Here is a 16581-nt window from a genome sequence, read left to right as displayed (position 1 = left end):
AAATAGAAAAATGAAAACAATTGTTGAGAGGTAAAACAATACCTCATTTTCAAATAAAAAGTGGGTAGTAAATTATAGATTGAAGAGGGAAATAATTATATTCTGTGACTGAGCTTCTAAAGCCATAGTGATATTGTGATGAGATGGTCTATCCATGTAAAATGTCAATCAAGGCTGAAGGTGTATTTGTAACACAATTTTGGTTTTAGGATATTTTGCATATGGTAGTGTATGTGTGTGTATGTTTCTGTGTCCTTCATTTAATTGCATCATTTTAATTGCCTTCATAACTTCTCTTATCAATCTATCTGGATCTAGTTATACTAACATTGTACTCACCTTTCAACTTCTTTAGTTTTCTCCCTGGTTTGAGACAACATAAATTTGGCTTGCTCATCAAGAATCTCATTTAGCTGTAGCTTGATTGAAAGTAATTTGCCCTAAGTAGCTCCATCTTTGAATTGTCTATGCCTTTTTTACAATCTATAAACTGTAACTTCAGGCAGGCCATTTTTGTCTTACTATTTCCTCTTTAGGGAAGCATATCTAATAATTCCCATATCATGTAGCTTTAGGCATGTTTCACCACATGAACAGAAGGAATAGGATTTTCATGCAGTTCTAATTGATTTAAAATAAATCCACAAAATTTTTGTAACTCGAAAGAGGTAAATCAAAACTGATCCACATAAATTACTGGTATGACTTTTGTTATTATAAGAGAATGAGAAAAAGGAATTGGGAACATCAATATCTCCATTGCTAATAATGGTAATAGTCTGAAAGGCCTCATTGATATTAAAGAGGTTAGAAGAGGATTTATTTTTCAAAATAAATTTTGTTATTCCTCAAATTTTTGTTTTATTCTGGGGCTAAAGGAAAAGTCCTTCTAAATTGTCATCATTTTCTCTTTCGGAGACATAAAAATAATACCATTATATTTAGATTGGCTAAAGTCTATGGAGAGGAAACATCTTTTTTTGAGAAGAATTTCAGTGAGACCCTATAAGATATTATTTGCAACTCCTTTGTTACTTGAAATTAATCTCTTAACTAGTGTGTACAATAAACACCATAGATTGGTATTATATTGAGAGATAATCTATTGCAGACAAATATACTATGTATCTTTCAGTTCTATAGTTTTCTCTATTATAAGGCTAACTGATAAAATGTGTTATATCCCCAAATGTGACCTACAACCAGTGCATTTTTTATCACCTTATATGTTTGTAACATATACTTTGCTCAGTTTTTTGTTCTTGAAACAAGTATTTTTTACTTCATCCATGCCTTAGCATAGATACACATTTTAAATGTTTGAAACTATGAAAGTTGTATAAAACCAATAAAGAGGGAAAACTGTTACTAATATAAATTCAATTCTAAAAAAGTAAATTTTATTATACAATCAAATAGTATTTTAAAGTTAGGCAACAGAATAACTATTAAATGAACTTTTTCCTGCTGTATCCTTTACAAAAATAAAAATGTGAATTGAAAGAAATATCATTAGTAAAATAAGTTCATATATATATATATATATATATATATATATATATATATGAAAGTCTAGTTTACTAAATTAGAGAAAATTGTTTTAAATCATATCTTTAAAGATTAGCCAGGTCAGAGTAAATCATAGTTTACTTAAATCTCTTGGTTTTGAACAGTAGGTAAAAGATCTTGAGGATTATGAAGTAACTGATGATTTCTTTAAAGATATTGCTATTCTACCTCCTATAAACTTATTCTTTTTATTTTGAGCACTAAAAAAGTATTATAGTGGAGAATGGGACCAAGGACCATAAAATAAATTATACAAAGTGTATTAAATGTCATGTGAGGATGTTTAGTAATAATTGTACAGCTGATATAGAGCTTTCCTATGTAGTTATATAAGAATCTGAAAACTCTTCCTCACAGTGATAAAAAATACAGAATTCTCTCTGAGGAGATCTACACTCTTGGAAACCCAATAGTTAAATATAAAACTTTCCTAACATTTAAATGCAATATGTAATGGAAAATAGGTCAGTCCTAAAAATGCTATATACAAATATCATCTTTTGAAAATTAATACTAGTATTCTAGTTAATTCATCATTTTGCCATTGAACAAATATTACCAAGCACCTTTTTATGGCCCAGGCCCAAGGAATATGGAGATCGCCACAATAGGAAGGACCTAAAGCTTCATGAAGTGCATATTTTTATAGAATGACTGAACTATTATCAATGGTCTGAGAGCAGTTTTGTTTGGAGGTAAAGCAGATCCCTGTCAAAAGTTTAGTTAAGGCTGCTCTGCAGGGCATTTAAATTAAGATTTCAGACAAAGATAAGACATAGTCACATTGTGTTTTAATTCTGCTTTACCATTTATAACAGTCCAGAAGCTGGCATCCGTTTCACTAGTTTGTCTTTATTTACCTTCTGAACTCTTTCATTTTAATCTTAAGTGATTTAACTTTTAAATTTTTCCCATTAACTATCTTGAATCTTTTTCCCTTGTTCTCTTGTCTTTTCTATACAAAAACATGTTAGTGGATGTTGAGAATAATAATATTTAGTATTTCACATCTCCAGTATAATTAATGTATAATTCAACATTTTTATACCAACTGCCCAAAAACTGTTACCTCAGTGAGACAAACTATTAATATCATTTTCTTTGGGGCTCCCACTGTATGAATATAAGCACAGACAGATGTCACAAAATACTGTAACCACCACCAAAAAACTTATTTTCAGTGAACAAATATGTAAATAGATAGATTTACCAGGCATTGTAATCAAGAAATCATGCAGCTAATTTGTTCAATGCACAAGAACCTTATGTGTAGAATTATTGCTGCTTAAAATACAAACCATTTTAAATAAGTATTTATTTTTTAAATCATAAATTACCATTTGAGTTCAATTTTTTGCTTTTATCTATGTAGAAATGTAGGTCATCTTTTGAATCTACTAGACAGGTTGAAAAGCTTTCAAAATCAATTCTTGGGTGTGCTGGAGCATTTTTCTGGTAAGTCTCACAACAGTTATTTTTGGACAGACATCAGATATTTGGGAATATTATCTGACTGTTCAAACAACTTAGATAATACATGGTGAATAGGGTAGATTTTGTTTCTTATCAACTCTGCCCCAAATTAAAATACCAAGAATGCAATAATATTTTTCCTTTGAGTCATGTATTTTCCATTCATTTAAGAGTCTTCTGCTTTGTTTTATTTTTTCTTGTGCCGATCAAGGTATGCAGAAAAAATTCTTTAATCTGTACTTGATTGTTAGTCTTACTTACTCTGAGCAAAAGCAAGAATCCTGTTTTCTTGGAAATATTTGAGACAGCCTCATGGTGAGCTATAAAGTTATTAATGTTGCTTGATATTTGCTTTGACAGCTGCTCTTTACTCTCTTTAATCATCTTCATCAGGGTCCAAAGCTCTTTTTTCCCTCTATTTCTTTCTTGCTTTTCCTACCTAGAGAGGCTGATGCACAGAGAAAACTTGATAGCTCAACTTTCTCCTCCTTCCCTCTGATTTTTCATTCTATAAGTATAGGTTCATTGCTACATTCAGACCTTTGTTCATTTACTAATATGTATTCAGCATCTTGCATAAACAGGAACCTCAATAAAGGATTAGGGATATTAATACAGATGAAAAAAATATGCTTTTGACAAATAAATCTTTTTTAAAAATTAATTTTATTGGTATATTTTAGGTATACAATATAATGACATTCATCATTGGAAATTTGCATCTTTTTGAAATCTGTCTCGGTTCTTATTTTTTCCCCATTCCCCTGCCCTCCCTTCAACCCCTCCATTGCTATTTACAAAGACTTAGTTTCCATTTTTTCATTTGCTCATAATTTCATTCCCTTCATTCTTTTCCCCATCCTTTCCACTTCCCCTTCCCCTTTGCCCCTTTCCTCCTATTTCATATTATCTATTATACCTTTTAGTCCTTAATTACACTTTCAGTTTCTCACCCTAGGAAACCATTCAGTATTTACCCATGTGTCCTATTTTTTTCATTTAAGAGTATTGCCTCAATGTGTATCCATTTAGCTAGAAATGTCTCTAATTTCTCATTTTTTATGTCTGACTAGAACTCCATTTTAGAAAAAAAAAACAAATTTTCTTTCTCCAGTCTCCAGTTGATAGGCAATCAGGCTGCTTCCAAGTTTTAGCTATCACAAACTGTGCTGCTATGAACATGAATGCACATATATTACTGTTGTATGATTCTTTAAATTCTTCAAGAAAAATACCCAGCAGAGGAATAGCTGTCAAATTGCCACTTCCAGTCCTAGTTCTCTGAGGTATCTCCATACTGATTTTCACTGAGGTTGAACCAGTCTACACTCCCACTAGCAGTGGAGCAGTGTTCCTCTTCCCTCACAGCCCCACAAGCATTTGTTACTGGTTGATTTCATTATAGCAGCCATTCTTTCTGGGGTGAGGTGGAATCTCAGTGTTGTTTTCATTTCCATCTCTTGAATGACCAGTGATGTTGAACATTTTTTCATATGTTTATTTGCTATTTCTACTTCTTTGTCTGAGAAATGTGTGTTCATTTCAGATGACCATTTTTGGATTTGATCTTTAAATTTGGGAGGTCTGATTTTTAAAAAATTCTTTACAGATTCTAGATAGTAGACCTTTGCCTGAGGAACAGCTGATGTCAACTGCTGATGTCACATTGTGTGTTGACTCTTTACACTGTTCGTGGTTTCTCTTGCTGTGAAGAAGCTTTTTAGTAAGAAGAGACCCCAGTTGTTGATTGTTTGTGCTAGTTCACAGGCAACTGAGGTTTTGTTCATAAAATCTTTTCCTACACCACTGTCTTTAAGACTTCTACCTAAGCTTTGCCCTAACCAGCTCAGCGTTTCTGTTTTAATATTTAGATTTTTAATCCATTTCCACTTTAGTTTAGTGCTTGGTGAGAGATATTGGTCTAATTTTAATCTTTGGCAAGTTGAAACCCAATTTTCCAGCACCATTTATTAGAGATTATCTTTCCTCCAGTGAGGGTGTTTGGCTCCTTTATCAAATATGAGGTGGCTGAGTGTGTCTGGAGTTATTTCTGCATCTTCTAATCTGTTCCACTTGACATCAGGTCTGTTTCTTTGCCAGTACCATGCTGTTTTTATCACAGTAGATTTGTAGTATAGTTTCAAATTGGAGGTTGTGAGACTCCCTGGGATATCTCTGGTGCCTAGAATTGCTTTTGCTATTCTAGGTCTCTTCTTGTTCCAAATGAATGTTTGGATTATTTTCTCAAGGTCCGTGAAGTATGCTGCTGGGATTTCAATTGGAATTGCATTGAATCTATATAACAGTTTTGGAAGTATGGCCATTTTCACTATGTTGATTCTTCCTACCCAGGAGCAAGGGATATCTTTCCATTTTCTCATATCATCTTCAATCTCTCTTTTCAGAGTGCTATAGTTTTCAGAGAAGAGGTCTTTGATTTCTTTCCTTTGGTTGATTCCTAGGTATTTCAGTTTTTTGGATGCTATGGTGAAGGGTATTTTTTGCCCTGTTTCTCACTCAGTGAATCTGTTGTTCATGTAGAGGAAAACTATTGATTTTTGTGTATTGACCTTGTATCCAGCTACTTTACTGAATGTGGTTCTTAAGTTTAGAAGAGTTTTGGTGGAGTTCTTGGGGTCTTCTATATAGAGCATCATGTCATCTACAAATGATGACAATTTGACTTCTTCTTTTCCTATCTTGATTCCTTTTATGTTTTTCTCTTTTCTAATTGTTGTGGCTAATGTTTCCAAAACTATATTGAAGAAGAGGGGTGATAGTGTACATCCTTGTCTTATTCCTGATTTTAGTGTGAAGGATCTCAGTTTTTCAAAATTTAGTATGATATTGGCTGTTGGTTTTTCAAACATAGCTTTTATCAGATTGAGGTAGGGACCGTCTATTCTATTTTTTGTAGGGTTTTATCACAAATGCGTGTTGGATTTTGTCAAATGCTTTTTCTGCAACTACTGAGATGATCATATGGCTTTTGTCCTTGGCTTTCATGATATAGTGTATGACATTTATTGATTTGAGTGTGTAGAACCATCCCTGCATCCCTGGGATGAATTCCACTTGGTCAGGATGTATGATCTTGATGATCTTCTGCATTCTATTTGCCAGCATCTTATTAATGATTTTTGCATCTATGTTCATTAGTGAGATTGGCCTATAGTCCCCTTTTTTTGGTTGGTTCTTTCTCTGCTTTGGGGATCAAGGTGATGCTTGCTTCCAGGAATGAATTTGGGAGTATTGCTTCCCTTTCAATTTCATTGAAGAGTTTAAACAGTAGTGGCAGTAGTTCCTCTCTAAATTTCTTGTAGAATTCAGTAGTGAAGCCATCAGGACCCTGGCTTTTCTTAATTGGTAAGTTTTTAATTATGTTTTCAATTTCATTGATTGATATTGGGTTGTTTAGAATTTTTATGTTTTCTTCATTCAACTTTGGTAATTCATACATATCTAGAAATATATCCACCATTTTATTAGCATGTAGCTTTACAAAGTACGTATTCATGATCCTCTGGATTTCTGCTGGGTCTGCTGTAATTTCACCCTTTTCATTCCTAATTGCATGGATTTGGGCCTTTTCTTTCCTTTTTCTGATACAATTGGCTAAGGGTTTGTCAATTTTGTTTATTTTTTTGAAGAATCAACTCTTGGCTTTATTGATTTTTTGCATCATTTTTTTAGTCTCCATTGCATTGATTTCTGCCCTGATATTTATAATTTTATCCCTTATATGAGCTTTGGGTTTGTCCTGCTCTTCTTTTTCTACAAGATTGAGGTTCAGCATCAGGTTGTTTAATTGGGCTTTCTCTGTTTTCCTAAAATGAGTATTCATTGCTATGAATTTCCCACAGAAGACTGCTTTCATTGTGTCCCATAGATTCCAGTATGTTGTATTGTCATTGTCATTTAATTGTAGGAACTGTCTGATTTCTTCTTTAAGTTCTGCTGTGACCCATTCGTTATTCAGAAGTGTGTTGTTCAATTTCCATGTGTTTATGAAATTATGGTTTCTTTTGCTATTGATATCTAGTTTCATCACACTATGGTCTGATAATACACAGGGGTACTTCAATTTCTTTACACTTATTTAAACATGTCCTATGAGTGAATATGTGGTCTACTTTGGAGAACGACAGGTGTGCAGCTGAAAATGTGTATTTTGATTTTATGGGGTGGAACACTCTGTAAACACCTATTAAGTTCATTTGTTCATGAGTTTGAGTTCTAATATTTCACTATTTTTTGTCTAGTTGATCTATCTATTTGTGACAGTGGCATATTGAGGTTCCCCACTACTATTGTATTAGTGCATGTATGACTTTTTTTTTTGCTACTTTGTTTTATATAGTTGGGTGCATGCGTGTTTGGTGCATATATGTTTATGATTGTCATCTCTTCCTCTTGGATTGTTCCCTTTACAAGGATGTAGTGTCTTTCTTTGTCTCTTCTAATCAGTGTTGATTTGAAATATACTTGATCTGCAAAGAGAATAGGTACTCCTGCTCTTTTTCGTGTTCACATCACATGGAGTATTGTTTTTCACTCATTAACTTTCAGTCTATGAGTTTCTTTTTGAATTTAGTGTGTTTCTTGTATGCAGCATAGTGTTGGATCTTGCTTTTTGACCCATTTTGCCAGTCCATTTCTTTTGATTGGTGCTTTGAGAGTATTAACATTGATGGTTATAACTGATACCTATTGACTTATTATTGTCATGACTTTCTTTTTGTTGGATTCTCCCCCTTTGCATTTAATTTCTTGTCACGCCCAATAGATTCATTCTGCTAGGCTTCCTGGGTTTGTGATCTTCATTGTCTTTTCCTAGGATATTGTCTAAAATTTTTTGGAGTGCTGGTTTGGTATTCATGAATTTCCTAAGATGCTCTTTGTCATGAAAGTATCTTATTTCTCCATCAATTTTGAAAGATAGTTTTGCAGGGTACATCAACCTGGGTTGGAGGCTGTTTTCCTTTAGGGCTTGAAATACGTCACTCCAAGCTCTTTTTGCCTTGAGGGTTTGCCTTGAGAAGTGTTTGAGATTCTCATGGGCTTTTCTTTGTATGTGATTTGTTTCTTTTCTCTAACTGCTTTTAGAATTTTGTTCTTCTGATGGGTTTGTGGAATCTTCACCATTATATGTCTATGTGTAAATTTTTTTTGATCAAGGCTAGTTGGAGTTCTATATGCCTCACTTATCTGTATGTCAAGTTGTTTTTCCCTGCTTGGGAAGTTTTCTGCCATCACTTCTGTGAACAGTTTTTTTATGTCATCTGCACCCTCTCCTGTTTCTTCATTGACTCTGATCAGTCTTATGTTATTCTTCTTTGCATCATGTAGCAGCTGCTTTATTGATTTCTCATGGTCTCTTACTATTTTAAAGAAATTTTTCTTTTCCTGGTCACTAATTGCAATCCTATCTCCTACATCTGAAATTTTGTCCTCACATTGGCTCATTCTGCTGTGTAAACTTTCAGTGGAGTTTTTAATCTCCTGGAAACCTGTTTGCATCTGTTTTATGGATTCCATTTGTTTCCCATTTTGGGATTCCATTGTCTTCCTTTGCTCCTCTATTTTTTCATCTGTGTCCTCTCTAGATTTATTAATCATGTCTTGCACTATGGGCACAATCTCTGCTGTTATCTGAGAAAATATTTCTGATTTCATTTTTTCCAGATCCTCTCTTGTTGCCAGTTCAGTGTGTCCAGGTGGTTGAGTATCCCATTTCATTTCCCATTGTGGTTGCTTTAAGTGATCTGAAAGTCTGGTTTTGAGACTTGTTCATGTGTCTTCTCATTTCAGTGGGGGTGGGGAGGAATGTGTCCTGCTGTTGCCTTTGTGGGTCACCTCCTAGCTTCTGGGGGTGGTGGTATGGTGGCCTCTGTGGTGGAGGTGGCTCTGCTCCTAGGCACTAGGGGTCAGTGGTACAGTGGCCCGGATGGTTCACCTCTTCCACACTGGGGGCAGCCCTGCTCCTTGGTGATGACAAATAAATCTTTTAATGATCTGGTCAAAAAGAGGCTCATGATAAGTTAGATAAGATTAATAATACACAGACTAAGCATGTGCATTTTTGAGTCAGGGAGGTATGGATTTAAATCTTGATTAAAATACTAAGTGTTACTGTATGTGCTACTAATCTACTTACTACCAATCTGAACTTTCCCTCAACTTCAGATTTCTCATTGAAATGTGGGAATAACAATGTCTGTTCTTTTTGAGAATTTGGTAAATGTTAGGCCTAAATCATACAGAGGTTTTAATAGTAGTGATTATGGTGAAATGTATGTTAGTCATAATAATAATGGTTATAATGGAAGGAACATGCTAAATGGAGACTTAGAAACAGAAAAGGAAATTGTTAATATTACTGAAACTGCCTACAGACAATTGCAATGAGGATTCAAAGTTGGATAATTTCACTGTCAGTGTGCTGAAGTGGTTGCATAGGACATACATACAGGGAAATTTTGCTTCTACTCAGGGAAAGGCAGGTATTCGGAGAGTCTAGAAAGGAATTATATTTACTTTCATTGAATATGGCCAAAATAAATGCCGTAACCTGGGAATAATGTACATTGCCTCCTTTAACTGCTAAACCAACATTATTAGGTAAATAATCCACAACACTCCTGCCATCCTTTTATAAATGAGACAACTGAGACACAGAGAGACAAAGGCACTTGTTCAGTGGCCCAGTTAGGAATGAATGGAGCACAAAAATAAGCAGAGATCAGCTTCCCATATGTCTCATAAGAAGAGGAGATACTTGAGTTTAGCAAACATTATATTCCAACTCACAGTGTTGTCTCTGGCACCTACTAGGTAATGGAATGAGTTTCTCCACTTTCATGTTTGTTCACCAGTCCGAGCTGATTTTGATGCTTGGTAGGGGTTTAAACTTGTTGATAAGTTAAAGAGTGTGCTTTGTATGTTAAGTAGTGAAGTCTTTGAGTAGTGAACTAGGAACCTAACTGTGTTGTTCACAATAGGTTAAAAACAAGAGAAACTTGTTGAGAAAAGTAATATAGAGGATTTTTTCCATGCATGTAAAAGATAGAAAATGAATTTTTTGAGCAGACAGGTATTCGTGGGTATGAATAGAATTGACTAGATGGGAATTATAGATGAAAGGTGTTTCTTTCTACTTTTATCACTCAAAGAAAATAGTATTGTTAAAATAATACATAATATTTTAAAAACAAGAAGAATAAAAAGCAATGCAGGCAGAGGAAGAAGTATAAGCATTACTTTTGGACTAAAAGTAAAGAATTTGGGATTTTAACCTGCTGACCAATCTGGGATAACATCCACATGTTTAAGAAGTGGCTGGGAACAGAATACACGAACTCACAAGTATCAAAGTTATAGATGCAAATGTGAATATTTACAAATTTATTATTATTATTACCTTGTCAAAAACAAGATGTGAAATTCGGCTATGCTTGTGAACTTACAAAGTCATTTCATTCAGTTCTAAAAATTGAGGCTGATACTCTTCCTTAAATAAGCTAATAAATAAACTTTCAAATTGCTCTTTACTGCTGGGGACTTTAATTTTTAGTCTTAAGACTTGACACACAAATAAGGTTGGGAATATTGAATTCACTTTGATTTTCCCATTATGAAAAGAAAGCTAGTCTTAAAGTATCATAACTCAAAGTATAAGAGTTTACTCTTTCTGTCATTGCAAGCATTTTCTCTTGCTACATGAATATGCAAGTCTTTGAAAGATAATTCTGTCTAGCCAGCTCCAGACCCTGCTTCTTCGTGAGAGCTGCTTGTAAAGAGAATAAACATCTCAACTGAGACAGCATTTTTCTTCTTAGAGAACAGATGTGATGCCGTTTACATAGCTTGCAGGGGTCCTGCCAACCATTGGGCCTTATTATGGAAAATAACACTGGAAGCTCTTTAAAACACTGTTCCTGGAGGCCATGCTTAGAACTGCTGCACTATTTACACCAGAATTTTACTGTGTGTAGTTATATTTTACGAACCATAATCATCCCTGAAAACTTAATAGAATCTGTTAAACTGAGCTGTGTTCAAACAGAATTAAAGGAGAACTTTAGATGTAATTGAGATTTCTAGAAATAATTTTCAGGTATTGAAATGAATAATTACAACCCAAATACATCATTACAAGCTTCATTATAATGGTGCCATATATATAAAGAAAATTTTATGATATATGTTTCAAAAATGATTGCAGAGAAAATATTTTTTGCAGAAAATTAATGTGGAAAGATAACATCTTTAGTCACTAAGCACTTATTTGGGAATTATGAGGGTTTTAACAATTTTATTTTATTTGGTAAATTACTTGAAAACACAAAAAAGAAAATAAAACAAAATCACAATATCTCATCTGAAGTTCCTGGGGACAATTTAGAAGATGCCACTAATAATTATTCACAGGACATCAGAGATCACCAGGACTGAATCAGCTTCTTCAGCATGCCTTTGGCAAATAACTCCAAAGCACAACCAGAGTAATCTTGAACAAGTTCTCCTTTATTGGTCCAACATGTGTGAGACTTCGGAGTTCTCAGTGATAACATTATGCATTGTTGTGCCTCGAGTTCCTCTAATTAATTTTCATTGTGTGACTCAGTAGCTAATTAATCTGAAGGAAAATCAAGCTGTACAGTGTTTATTTGAATTCTGATGGCTGAAGGACAAGGCTGGAGATGTTAGACAACTATCTGCCCATGATGAGGCAGCCGGGGTGACCTTGGATTCTGTAGATCATATGAACAAAATGGTGAATTTGCCTCCATTGGCTCATTCTCTTTCAACCTCTTAGAAACTGGCACTTTTTACAACTATTAGGGATCCACATTTTAAAAGTGTTTAATGACTGTAGTTCTGTGGCTATAAAGGGTATATAAGAACATAGAAACAACTCATCAGAGCCGGGATGTATCTCCGCTGTAGAGTACTTGCCTACCATATGATAAGCACTGGGTTCAATCAACATTGTTAAACAAACAAACAAAAAGCACTCAATTTTAAAAATTATTCTCTGCTTCCATTACATTCCACTAAATTTTATGGTTTGGATTTATTCACATGCATGGGAAAACATTGCTTTCTTAATCAATATGCAATTTGTTAGTACTACTAGTAAAACAAGTTGTAGTACTGTGGGTCAAGAATATGACAACTCACTGGTTTAAAATTCCTTTAGTAATCACTGGTAGAATGCTACTGGATCTGTCCTTAATTAGAGCTCTGTTCTTTACTCTTCCCTCTCCCTTACTGTCATGTCCATGAAGGTTCTAATCTGCAGACAGAGCTGCTTGGTATTTCTGGTTCAGTTAGCATTCTTCCAGTGCAATCATGATGAAAACAATATGCCAAACAGTGACATCAGCTGCCTTCCTAGAATTTTCAACTGAAGATTATGAGAACAAATTCTTGCCACAATAATTTGACTGATAATGAGAAAGATAAATGAAAAATATTTGGAAAAATAGAAAAAATATTCAAAAGAAGTGTTAAATAGGAAACAACTTTCCCCCTTGGGCTTTATTATTACTTTTGATATATTTTAAGAAATATTGTTCCCTTTCTTGACAACTAATTTTGAGAATCTAGCCAGAGTAAAGATACACATGAGAGAGAGACTAGAAGTAAAAATTACAGGAGAAATGCCTTCAGAAGAGGTCAGCTTTTTTATCATCTTCATGTGGGATGGTTTTTATTAAATACAGGTGTTCTGAATGCTTTACTAAAATCAATTAGTTTCATTACATCCTAAGAAATATGATGTGCCATGCTAACATATTTTTCCAGTCTCTTTTTTTTTTTGAAACATCTATTCACAGTGCTCTGCCTGTGTTCTAGTCTACCAAAATGTTAAAGTTTATAAAATGTTAACTGGAATGCTAATGTGTCTGCAGAATGATCAAGGTAGGCATATATGTCTCCAAATATAACTTGAATGCTTATATAGTAATTGTATACCTGTTTCTCACCCAGAAACCTAAAATTGTAGGACATGAGAAAACAAAGTAATAATGCTGCACATGGCTAACAAGTCACCATTGAATTGGACTTTGGCCTGTGGAAGTAAACTGATTATTTCCCATGTGCTTTTATTGAGTATATTTATTACTTTAGTAAAATTTTCATGACCTAGCTTGTTAGTTCTTCTTGCTTCAGCATAGCATAGGGAGGATGAGATGCTTTCAAAGTAGGACTGGTACTCACTAAAGGCACAAAGACCAGCATAGAAAATCAGAATGTCAACATCAAATTGTACAATGAAAACTAAACCACCATACAGACTGTAATGTTTTAACAGTGTGACATCATTTTTTCCTGAAAACAAATCCTATTAGAAGGCAAATTACATTCAGACCTTTGTAAGACATACAGAGTATAAAGCTACTGGGCTTTAGTACCATTAGCTCCTAATTTTAGGAAACATTGAGAAGAAAACATTGAGAAGGAAACATTTATTGTTGAAGAATATATTCTTTCTTTTGCATCAGAAGAATGCTTTAGATGCAAATACCAATGATTTCCAAAGTTTTTCTCTTGCTTTTATTTCCAAGACTACCAACCTTCTTTCATATGATACTTTAGTTAATGATGTGTTAAAATACTCAATCAAGTGACAGTTTGTCTTGAAGTTTTATGATCCATACTTTTGTTATTGCTCTTTTTTAAAAAAATTTGAGGTGCTTGCTGATACTTTCCTTACACTGAGTATGATATATTGGTTTTACTTTTATTTTAGAGGGGAATCTGAATACCCTTAATTTCAAGTGATGTATAATTATCCCAGCTCATATTTAAACCCAAAACCCAAATGATGTTTTCATTGCATTGGCTCATTCATTGCCTTTTTATAAATACTATCCTTGTGAAGAAACTTGTCTTGTGTGACTCAAAAATCTGGACACATCTACTCTTATTCATTACCATCTGTCCAGTGCCAGCTTACAAAAGTTGACTCATTGTAGGCACTAAGTTGAAATTTATTGAATGTATCAATTTTAGTATTAATTTTACTACACGGATACTAAAACTCAATTTCTCTCATTAATACCTGAAATACTACCGTATTTAAACATTAAATGTAAAGCTGACCCTATCACGATTACAGCCTGATGTAAATCTCATACTATGTTTTATATGTGTCTGTTATTTTGCTTAGAAGTATTTGACATCTGTCACTAAGAAAGAAAATTTTGTTAAATAACAAAGGATCAATGAATGCCAAATTTGATATTGATGTTAATTTACTTGTCTGAAATTCTCTGAATTAGTTATATCTATAATTTATTCAAACATATTACATTTAGTTCATTTGGAGCATCTTAATTGAAATTTTTAGTCATGTATGCCTAGAAAGCTCAAGATCCTGAGTTCGCTTTCTGGTACTGAAAAATAAATGAAGTTCCCAGAATATAAGAATGAGTTCATTTTTAATTTTCTCATGATGTCACAATTTGAGAGTAGCACTGGGGCTACAGGTTATTGACAATATTTTTTTTGAGACAAGGTCTTGCTCAGGCACAAAAGTACATTGTCTGGGTTCAAACTCACAATCTTTCTGCCTCAGCCTTGAAGAAGTATGGGATCTCAGGCATGAATCATCATCCCTGGTTTAATAATAGCTTCTTATTTAACTTAATCATTTATTTTTAGATTATAACTTCCTCATTGATTCTAAAATATGTTTCCTTTGTTATACTGAATGGAGTCATATTTGCACTCTATGTTAGGAAAGCCCCAAACATAGTTTCAATGGTAATATAAATTAGAATGTTGTACTTATTGTGAATAAAGGGGCATTGAATTCTGTTTCACTTTAGGATTTTTTAGGAAATTTAATTAAGTTTGCTAAAGAGAATAAGTTTACTTAACTTCCACTTGTGAAATATAAATACACTTGGGGATCTAAATTCTACATAGATTTCTTGACAAAAGACATCTGACAACTGACAGCTCTCTGAAGGCAGGAATTCATGTGTGTTATCTGTGTTTTTCTCAATTCAGTATGGATTTATTATTTTCTTTAATGGTTATATGTGGAACATATAGACACTTGATTTGACCATTATTTTCAGAACTGGTTTGGTTCTATATGATTCCTCAAACATGTGTCATCCCCAAGTCCAGCTTACTCTTCTGTCTAATTTGTGTAAAGAAATCTGAAAGGCTGTAGAAATGAATATATATATATTTTTTTGGTACCAGGAATCGAACTCGGGCTCTTTCGCTCGCAAGGCAGGCGGCGGAACCACTGAGATAAATCCCCGGCCCTGAAATGAATACTTTTATAGAAGAAAACAAATCATATAATTTCACATCTTATATTTTGCATAAAATTAATGCTCACAATGTTAAATATGTAACATATTCTGATTAAAGAATATGGTTTGTCTCAAGTGTGTAATTCCCCATAAGTCAGTTCACACAAAGGAACATTAAGGAAAGAGATGAGAATCGTAGCCAATGATCAAGTTTAGATGTACACAAACTAAAATAAAAATTTTGATTAAGATGTGGATACTAGCATTTTGCATTCTGGCTCTTTTATGTGAAGGCTGATGATGGTTTTGATCTTTTCTCCTCCTTTTTTCTCCCTCCTCTGCCTCCTCCGCCTCCACCTCCTCCTCCTCCTCCTCCATTCTGCCTCCTCTTTCTCTTCTTTTTCTTTCATCAAGTCTTGTGATGTAAGACTGCAGATATAAAACGGATAATTAAGAAATTTCAGGACAAAGTTATTCTAGCTTATAGGAGTTCTTCCAAATCCCAGTAATCAATTGTATTTTAACTTTGAATTAAATGAAATACACATACCAGAAAAATAATTGCCCCCTTCATCGGGCAAGTTTTACCAATTTTAATAAAAATTTTGAACTCTTGTGTTGAGCTCTACAATAATCAATTAAATTTACCCCTTTCTCTTTCAGAAGCTACGTAATTTAATTCCTATTTTTGAAGGTATCGTTTTGTTTACAGAATGACCAGTTCACATGTTATGACACTAATAAGGAGAAAAGAAACCCATTTACAGTATCTAATGTTGACAGGAAGCACCATATTTGTACTTTTGGACAGAAGGCTTTAATAAATATTAGCTTTATGGTATAACCATGTAAGTGTATATATATCTTTCATACACATTATCAGATTAGTTTTCAGAGAACCCTGTGCTATAATATCTAATTCTAATAATTTTATTTTTGCAGAGCATTAATAATGATTCCTGACACTCATTAGAGTGGTCAGCACATATTAGGTACTGGATTTATCTGTTATTCATATTAGTAGTAGCATTATGTTTGTTAATTTATCTAAGGAGATCAATATGTTGGTAAATAAATGCCTTTGATCTTAGACATTAAAAGAAAGTAGGACCATTGATCAGTCTATGTAGTAATAATTTTCTATTGGTTAGATTAACCAATTTTAAAATGATTGATATTTTTAGAAATTCTCAAAAACATAAGGAATAAATAATATCAAATAAAAACCTGCTTCATAATGCGTTTTGGTATGAATATA

The sequence above is a fragment of the Heterocephalus glaber genome, unplaced genomic scaffold (genome assembly GCF_053883595.1).
Source record: "Heterocephalus glaber isolate CG9 unplaced genomic scaffold, H.glaber_assembly_v1.0 deba00000122, whole genome shotgun sequence".
NCBI classification, from domain to species: domain Eukaryota; kingdom Metazoa; phylum Chordata; class Mammalia; order Rodentia; family Bathyergidae; genus Heterocephalus; species Heterocephalus glaber.
This window is presented reverse-complemented; position numbering follows the sequence as displayed.